Consider the following 9,344-nt stretch of genomic DNA (forward strand, 5'->3'; position numbering starts at 1 on the left):
TCTCAGCTTCATCACTTGGACATGTTACCTGGGATTTGGATGTTTCCACTCAGAAATGTCACTATCGAGGCATTCCTAATTAGTGTGTGCTTTTAGCATTGCCTCACATAGCGCATGCTCAACATATGTAGTGGCATGACAGACCATAAAGAGAACCCCAGGTTTCAGTTCAGTGCAGTGCCTTTGCGTAGTATGCAATAGGAGATAGTCCAGTGGTTGTGTTTATCTAATAATTCCTCAGCCACAGGGTCCTATTTTATTACAAATAACTAGTGCTCAAACATAAAAACATATAAGCTATTAGTCAGACAAAGAATATCCTGAACTCCCTCCGTCATGAAATCGCCCTAAACAAACCAGCCTCTTTCAAGTCTGTATATGTTGATGTCTTGAAAAGGCAATCAAGATGTTAGCTGAGGGTTACCTTTTGAAATCAGTTCATGGTTTAGCACTGCCCATACATGCAGCTTTGGCAAAACTTATTGATCAGTATAGGCATTATTTAATGAATGGGGTGAGTAGTTTTTGTATACATTTGACACCATATTTACCCTTTTTTTATTGCAGGGTATTGTATTAGAGTATTTTGGCCCTAGATTTTAAAACTGTGGCTCTGACGGAATGGGAATGAACAAGGCAACCTGTTGCACTGACATTTAATCTGCATGCAATATCCATGTTGCAATACAAACGCTTCAATATGTACCTCCTAAGCCCTGTAAATTGTATTTTTCATTCAGTGGGTAGCCGAACCATTATGTGTGTATTGTTACGATCCTTAACTAGTAACATACAATCTGTGTTTCAGCCATGTTATATTACCACAAAAGCATCGGTCTCATTGTTTAATATCATGTGAATGTAAATCTGTATGTATATAAAAAAAAAACAGTGCAGGCGTATAAGGTAATTATATGCGTCAATTTCAAAATGGGTTGGTGTGCTACAAGGACTTCAACCCTTGATTAGGGGCTCCAATTCCAGTGCTCTAAAAATTGAGCGAAGCATCCGCTGCTTGCCGTGGTCTGTGTGGAATCTTTACAGCCGTGGTTCTGTTGCTCAAGTCCGAGTTACTACTGAATGGCCATGCTCTTCTGGATGCCAATATTGTTTCCCATAATTGCAAATTCTAGAGTCCAACCAAAGGTAAAATATGCACCGTCTACCTCTTCAATAGGCTTGAAGTCTGAGCCAGTGAATAGCTATAGATTGATTGTCAGAGGTTTGGGTGCCCATCACTTTCGTCAGAACTCTCCGTTGTATCAGTATTCCGTGCATTTCATGGTACGGGAGTGTTGTGCTAGCATCACAGAATTTGGATTTTTCAGGCACTTTATTGTACTGTCAGCAGGTAATGCAATGTTCACATTAGCTGTTCATTAAGGGAGATCTATGGACTTAAGCATACATGTGGTAACCTCTTTGGTTTGGCCTGTGTTCCATGTGAACAGTTGGTTTGAATAAATGAATACAACACATGCAAATTGCTACAAACTCTCAAGTCTCTAACCTGGACATCACCTCCAGTTTCATGTTCTTGGCCTTCAAGGATGACACTTCTCTCTGCAGATTCTTGTAGACCCTAAAGCTCCCAGCAACCTCATGTCAGACCTGGCAAGTCGGTCTCCACGTTGCACAGCCTTGTCTACAAGTGGCCAACCTTCGCAGTGAGATCAGCTAAAGATACCTTCATATCCCCAAAATCACTGGCCGCCTTCAGGAGTAGGTTGTAGATGTCCAAGAACCTCCATCTGCGTCTGGTGGGTCTGCCTGAAAACCCTGAAATGAAGAGTAATTTGAAGGATAGGGTCTTTAAAATGCTCAACGTGATTTTTGGGAAGAATTTAATTGACCCCATGGACTGGACTGTGCCAACAGCATTGGTAGACATGTTAGTGGTAAACCTGACGCTTTCCTTTGGTCTTTAGAAAATTGAGTTAAAAAGAAACCATCTTCAAGGCAGCAATGAACAAGGAGAAGATGATATATGAGGGGTCTACTCTCGGTATACCCAGACTATCCTCAAGAAATTGCAACGCAAAATCCATAGCCCGGGAGAACAATGTATAAGCTATGTTGGTCAAGCCAGCCACGGTAAAGATGTTTTTTAACGATGACCTAAGGAGCAAATCCAATCCACAGCAGGCCATGCAATGGCTCAAGGAGACACCTTCCTTGATTGACCTGGATAGGCAATACTCTTGGACTTTGTTTTGATGTTTATTGCTAATATCTAAACTAACACTGTTTTTGCTTTCTCATGTTGTGTTGTGTGATGCTAATTCATGTACGTATTAATGATTAATTTATTTTACTCTTTCAAGGGTTCAGTTATAGAAAATGGTATTGATGGATTTCAGAAATTACTGTTCATTTGACAGTTGCTTGGTGTGGTCCTGCTTAAGCACTGCTGTCTAGGGTTCTGCTGCAGGTCCCCTTCTGTAGCTAGTCTGCTGGATGCAGAACACATCAGGAAGTGGCGCCGGCCAAGGAGTTAGATCCGCTGGTCTAGAAGGTAGGTCCTTTCCTCTGAAAAGGAAGTGTTTAGTTACACTGAACCATCGGGTGAGCAGCAATAGCAAAAAAGTTGTTTATGAGCAGAATTTGTCATTATTTAGTGATGGTCCAAGAATATTTTGCACCCACATTGGCAATACCGAGGCAGGATTTAAAGTTGATCATTACGTATTAGGAAAAACAAACTTTTCTTTCTAACAATCGTACACTCTTAGGTAAAATGGTTTGTAGTGGTTTGCCTTCTTTTAAAGCAAATTATTTGTGGCAAAAGTAGTTTTGTTGTGATTTATTTTTGAACTTGTGCCACTACAATTCTTAGCAAATGTGTGTATATGTGGTTTCAATTGCACCTGTATACCCGAATGCATTTCAGTACCATTTATGTACATTGTTTTTTAGTCTTAAAATATGGCACCATTGAATATTATTATGTCAGATCCAGTAGTGTTCTGCCAATCGGCATTGATCATGTGAGTTTGATTGTATAACATTAAGCCTAACAAAATGTCTTCCATAACTATTTTTAGGTGTATGACAAACACTTCAAAACCGTTAAAAATGTGGAAAATTCTTCATCTAGATAGTTCTCTAACCACTAAATATAGTCACTCTCACCTTTTTCAAATACATGAATGGCATCAAACCTTACTCTACTTGTCATTGGTTACTATCCCACTATTCACTAAATTTCTCTCCAAAAATTAAAATGTATCTTCACGCAGTCACTAACAAAAACAGCTCGTCTTGTTGGTCCACCTACTATAGTACTTTAACCTATTTGCTATTGTGCCCTGCTCTGTTGGCAATAATTTGGTAACATTTGCATTAACTGTGTTTCACTGAAAGTAATGAGGGTAGCAAGCGAAATGCATTGAGTGACCGATTTCAGGATTATTATAGCTGTCCTATCATATAATGTTTACCTCTAAAATTGCATATTTTTTCAATTCGAGAAGGCATAACAATGCCCATACAATCAGTAAGATTGAATTCAATGTTAAATGTCAACCTCAAAGATGTGCTCTATTGAAATAGCAATATACAATGTGAGTTATATAATTAAGCTATGTGTTATAGATCATTTATTTTATTCATTTTAGTAAGCCTTACCTGTTGCATAGAGACTGGTGTAAAGATCATTGTGTATCATTTGTATATCTTGCTGTACACTGAAGAGCAGTTTTTTCAAAGGCGTACTTGGCCAAACAGAGGACGTCATATGAAGGTGTAGCATAGCCTTCCCGCAGCTAATTTGGTGTGGTCTCTAAAGAAGCCATTTCTTTTTAGAATGCTGGTGTTGAAATTCTTTCAATGTTTTTTTTCACCCATACATTTTAATAGAACCTTCATACTTTTAAAAACACTAGTGTGGCTGCTACAGCTTTAGCATACATTTGCCTATCGCTTTTTCAATGTCAAAAGTTGAAAGAAGGATGTATTTGTATAATTATTTTTAAATGTACATTTAATTTTCCAACAATTGCCTAATGACCTTTTAACACCAGAGTTCTGAAAATACATCTTTATTTTTGGTCTTTGATGGACTGCTGTTTTTTTTTTCTATATCTCTTGTCATATTAGCTTGAATAATCGTTCTCATGCCATGGGCGAATAACCACACTGAGAGCTGAGGGTGGTCAAGTACATGCTCTGAGCGCTACTTGCCCTGCCTCCTCCCACTCCCCTGCACTTCTCGTTACTGCAGTTGCATGATCCCAATGACACAAGGCCTATTGGGACAGTTTTTGTTATTCTTCATCTGTCCACTCCCCTTTTTCTGTCTTGTTACGCCTTGTAACACCATTTGCTGTATAGGAGCATTATAAATGCCCAGAACGATTGGATGTATCCCAAGCTGTCGAAGTCAGATACGGAACAATATTTGTTAATTATGAAATGTTTACATCTTTGTATTATGTATATTGTTTGTTCTTTAGAGGTAGAGGAACAATACATTTTAAGGTCCAGGCATGCTACGTTATCTTTTTGGCAGTTCAGGGTTGATTTTTATTTTTCGACTGCAGCACTATTAACCATAAACTCCTTACTCACAACTTCATCCTTAAATCCCCTTGTCTCAATTGAGTGGTGATATAGGCCTAGATTAACATTCCAGTCCTTGGTGAACACTTAAGGTGAGGTCTCAAGTTTAACTTTCCACCTTAATAGATGTTAGGGGAATCTGCCTTTTCCAGGATTCAGAAAAAATGAGGACTTCACCTCTGCCAATAATACGATCGTAGAAGAAACACTCTAAAGTGCAGCAGCTAACCCTTAGATGGCCCTAATCAACACCAGTATAAGTGACTGTAAAAGACTCATTTCAAGGAACTCTCAGATTATGTTGAACAAATCAAAGGTTCGTATAAAACAAAGGTTATTGGAAGTGGGACAACCCGCAGTTATGACACAGCAGTTTCAATGTACTTCTCCCTCACCACCGAAGGCTTGCCAAAGCCTCATTTTCAAATATGTTTTGCATGATTACGGCTTAACAAAGTCTATGGATACCACGGCACAAGAGTGTGTCCAGGTCGAACTCTATTTTGCACTCTCTGGATTAAATGAGGAAGGTTGCTAGTGGGCTTTGCCCCAAAAGTTAAAATAGGTAAAAACCTCACCATCATCTCACACATACTTCCATTGGAAATGTTGGATTCTTTTCAGGAGTCTGTACATATGTTCAGTGTCCTTATGTTTTCAGAACACTCATTATTAATATGATAGATGGGAATGATTTTCATACAAAGACATTGTGAAAGTGTAAAATTTGAAGTCTTACTCTTTCTTTTGAGGGTTTTCCAGAGCCCGCTTTGGTCAATGTTCTGGGGAGCCAACTTAGTGGTACACAAGGTGTACCCTTAAGTATAGTAAAACTCTCAATTTGTAGTATCGTTAAACAGGACTGCCTACTCTTGGAGGGAGGTAGGTTTGGTGTGAAGTACAGCTAACAGGACTGGTAAGTAATAGAGGTTCACTCTGGTAAGTACAAACATGTTTTATTTTTTCAAAAATCAGTTGCATTAATTTCATATTAATAAGGTAAGTAAAGTTCTGTGCATGTATATACGTCCACAATTTGGTGACCCTAATCGGGTAACGTACTACTATGGGCTTTTGTGTAGTTCTCAAGGATTAACACTGTACAGATGCTAGAGTGGGGAAAAGGGAAAGTTACACCACACCTTTTAAGGCACTTAATACATTTAGATTCTTTAGATGTTCAGCCCTGCACTTCCCAGTGTATGCTGCAAGTGAGTAACCCTAGTTTAACCCTCGTGAGGGGATGAGAGAAAAGACCCCGGTGCGTGAAGCTGCGCCGGAGATCCCAAAATGAAAGAAAATAATCCGATTGGCAGTGCAAGAGCCACATCAGAGACCAGTTAATGAAAAACATTTTTTACGGACCCTCAACATACGTGTGGCCGTGTGAGGGTTCATTTACTCTAGAAAGAGGGGAAAAATGTTACAGGCATGAGCAGCGAGCTGTGAAGTGAACAGTTTCAACCCTTCAAAATGGTTGACGGGCGCTTCGCTCCGCAACCATTCACTGCTGCTGCCTGGGGACTTTAAGTTGGCACTCTGCCTGACAGGCAGGAGAGTGTCTGAAAGTCAGAACCACCATTCCCCACCTGGCATACGTAGTCCAGGTGGAGTGCCCTTGTAGGGGGCTCCCCACACGGCATCCACGTGCTGAGCTGCTGCTTGCCTATGCAGCCCAGCCCAAGTAAAGACTTTGGGGTTCCCCCAGACTTTTTCTGCCGCTTGCCTAAGCAGCCCAGTCCAAGTAAAGACTTTGGGGGTCACCCACACGTTAGCTGCTGCTGTCGCCTAGCTGACTGTCAGGACTAGTGTAAGAGAGCCTAACACCTTGGAAGGACATTAAGAGACCAGCAGCGGAGACATTGAGACAGCACTGGCCAGGTTGTCTTGTAAGTAAGGTTGTTTATAAATAGTTTTTGTGTACAGTGCACTGTATGGATTGTTTCTTTAGCTACGCAGCTGCTAGCTTTAAGTTGTATAAAATGTTCTCCCCTTCTGTACAAAAACACACAAACCCCTGATGGTGTACCAGAAGAGAAAACATGCTTATAACAACTAAAGTACTGTACACCAGCATTCCTTTGTCTGCCTTTCCTTTTGTGTACCAGTTACTTTAACCTTGTGTCTGTCTCCTTATCTGTATTTTGGGATCCTACCCTAACCTGATTCTTCTTATTCTCATCACCGTCCCAGCAGGGCTCACCAGGGTGATATTAAACCCAGGGAAGCAGGGTTTAGAGACAAATAAGAGGCGGGTCAGGTCCTAAGTAAAGTTATTAGATATATATTGTGTGCCCATCTTCACCTTTCTCCCAATGAGGTGCATAATACAAACACCCCACTACATTTTTCTGGAGACACTGCTGAGATCACCTTTATACTGTCCTACATGGTGTACAGTTTTCTAACGCAAGTTTTGTTTTTTTGTTTTTTTAATCCAAATCTGTTTTTTTGTACCAGTTTTCAGTAGGGATTTGTATAAAGCATTATAATCATTGATTTGCCACCCCATCTAATACAGGTAGGATTGTCAAGGATTGGCTTCAGGTTGCCAGCTGGGCTGATGGTGAGAGGCTTATGCCTGATAACTGCTTTATTATAGGTGAACGTCCCTTGGAGAACACCTCTACACCAGGTGCTCTGGTTGAGGGAGTCCCTAGAGTCCCTTACTGGCTAGGTCAAATGTCTGGGTAAAGCCTCTGGCTAGCAGGAACCGGTATCATGGTCTGAATGGGCCTCAGGAAGTCAGTCAACCCTTCAGTATATCCCTTTACCATCCATAGAGGAGCCCCTATAGTGTCGTATCCTCTGGGCATTGACCACGTGGACAGGGTTGCATGCTAGTGCACCAGTCACACCACCTATGCTTATCCCACATCCTGCCTTGCACAGCACTGAGACCGATCATCGTGCAGCACCCAGCGTAGGTGCCATCATGGCTGTACCCGTAAGCACCTCTATTACACCATGGCCTAGAGTGCACACCAGTGTTACACCATGGGATGGAGGCACCAAACTGTACGCTTTCTCCATGGCGAATGCCTTAAAGGATGTGTTGCACAAGGCCTTTGTGCCACCGTCTGAGCATGGCGCCTATGTCTGCCCGAGTTCCTTTTCTGGGGAGAAACTTACTCTGAGGTGTGCAGAATGCAAACTTTGGGCAGACCAGACCAATCGGATGGAGAGCTACAGACCAGGAGAAGCAGCGTTGCATCATTGAGATCCTGCGCGGTCCTGCGTTGACTCATCCAGGCGCTCGTGCTACGCATCCAGATCCCACAGTAAAGGACATCCTGTACACGCTGGATGGATTGTTTGGAGCCACCAAGTCCGGTGCAGAGCTGATGGTGAATTACTACACCACCGTGTCTCTGAATATCTGGCTAGGACTGAGATGATTCTTCAGATGGGTTTCCAAAAGAAGGGGATTGAGCCGAAGAGCCTGAACCTGGTCAGGCTGCAACAGGTCATTCGTAGAGCCAAATCACTGCCACCATTGCTTCTGCAGCTACGACTCTGAGAACGGACCCAGAAACCACTACCCTTTGAACTGGTCAGAGAGGTGCATACTCTGGAAGGCGAGATTGGAAGATGCAGTGTACAGTCTGACAAGTCAAGTGGTGTCTCCATACACTGCCCCAGAGTATGACCTCAGACATCAAGTGGAGGAGTTGCACCAAACCATCCAGGAAATGCAGCTACAGAGCGGATCGGCCAAGCCATCGCCTATAATGACATTCAGAGCACAGAAGAGGCTCGACACCGCCATCCCGAGAGAGAGAACACACGCTCTTTTGGCGCACTCAAGAGCCACAGCAACCCCAAGCCAACCAACAGCATACCGCACTGCTCCAGTCTTGGCTGTTCTGCCACAGGTGTGGACAGGAGGGCCACACCCTCCATATGTGCACAAACACATTACATCCATATTGCGACAAGGTTCCAGACCTTGAACCCCCTAACACACGGTGGGAAATGCCAGTGAGGGCCAGGAAGCGGACAGAGTAGAGACAATCAACAAGTCTGCGCCAGCAGATGGGCCCAAGGTTGCAGTGACACCACCTGTGGGCAAGTCCTCTGGGAACCCGCATCCACCCAGACCGGCAAGTTCACCCGAGAGGAAGATCACCAGTAGTCAAACTACCAGCAAGAGTAGCACCCGGACTTCCTGGGCAATGCCTTATGGGCTCATACTACCATCAGCCACCATGGCAATTGCCATTGCTGGACGACAGGCACAGATGCTTCTGGATATCTGCTCATATGTGACCATCGTCTGAGCCATTACAGAAAACACCTGCTGCATAGCCCGTTGGAAAACTTGGCTGGACTGAACCTTCTCTGTGTTGCAAATATATGGGGTAAATCCAGGGCAGACTGCAGTTTCCACGTGATGTAGCTTGAATGAGAACTCTGATCAAAACCCTGGCTTTGGTCTGCAGCAGTTGGAGAAAAGATTATGCAACACATGTGGTGATTGGAACTAATTCCTCGATGTTGGACGTACTGGCACTAAACCCCATTTGCCTACAGGCGTACTTGCAGAGAGATATCCGGTCCAGAGCTCCACCTGATGGACCCATTGGAGATGTACGAACCACCTGGTTCAGGCAGGTCACAATCTCGGCACACGCCATAGTGCTGGTTCCTGCCAGAGTTTGACTCGGGGAGCAATGAAGAAGACATCTGGTAATAGAAGCACCACAACGTCGGGAGCTCCCAGGAAGTTTACTGGTACAGCGGACCCTGGTGACAATGTATGGACCGACCTGAAGTCTATCAAG

Source organism: Ambystoma mexicanum, chromosome 6q (assembly GCF_040938575.1).
Source record: "Ambystoma mexicanum isolate Mex_15411 chromosome 6q, UKY_AmexF1_1, whole genome shotgun sequence".
NCBI classification, from domain to species: Eukaryota; Metazoa; Chordata; class Amphibia; order Caudata; family Ambystomatidae; genus Ambystoma; species Ambystoma mexicanum.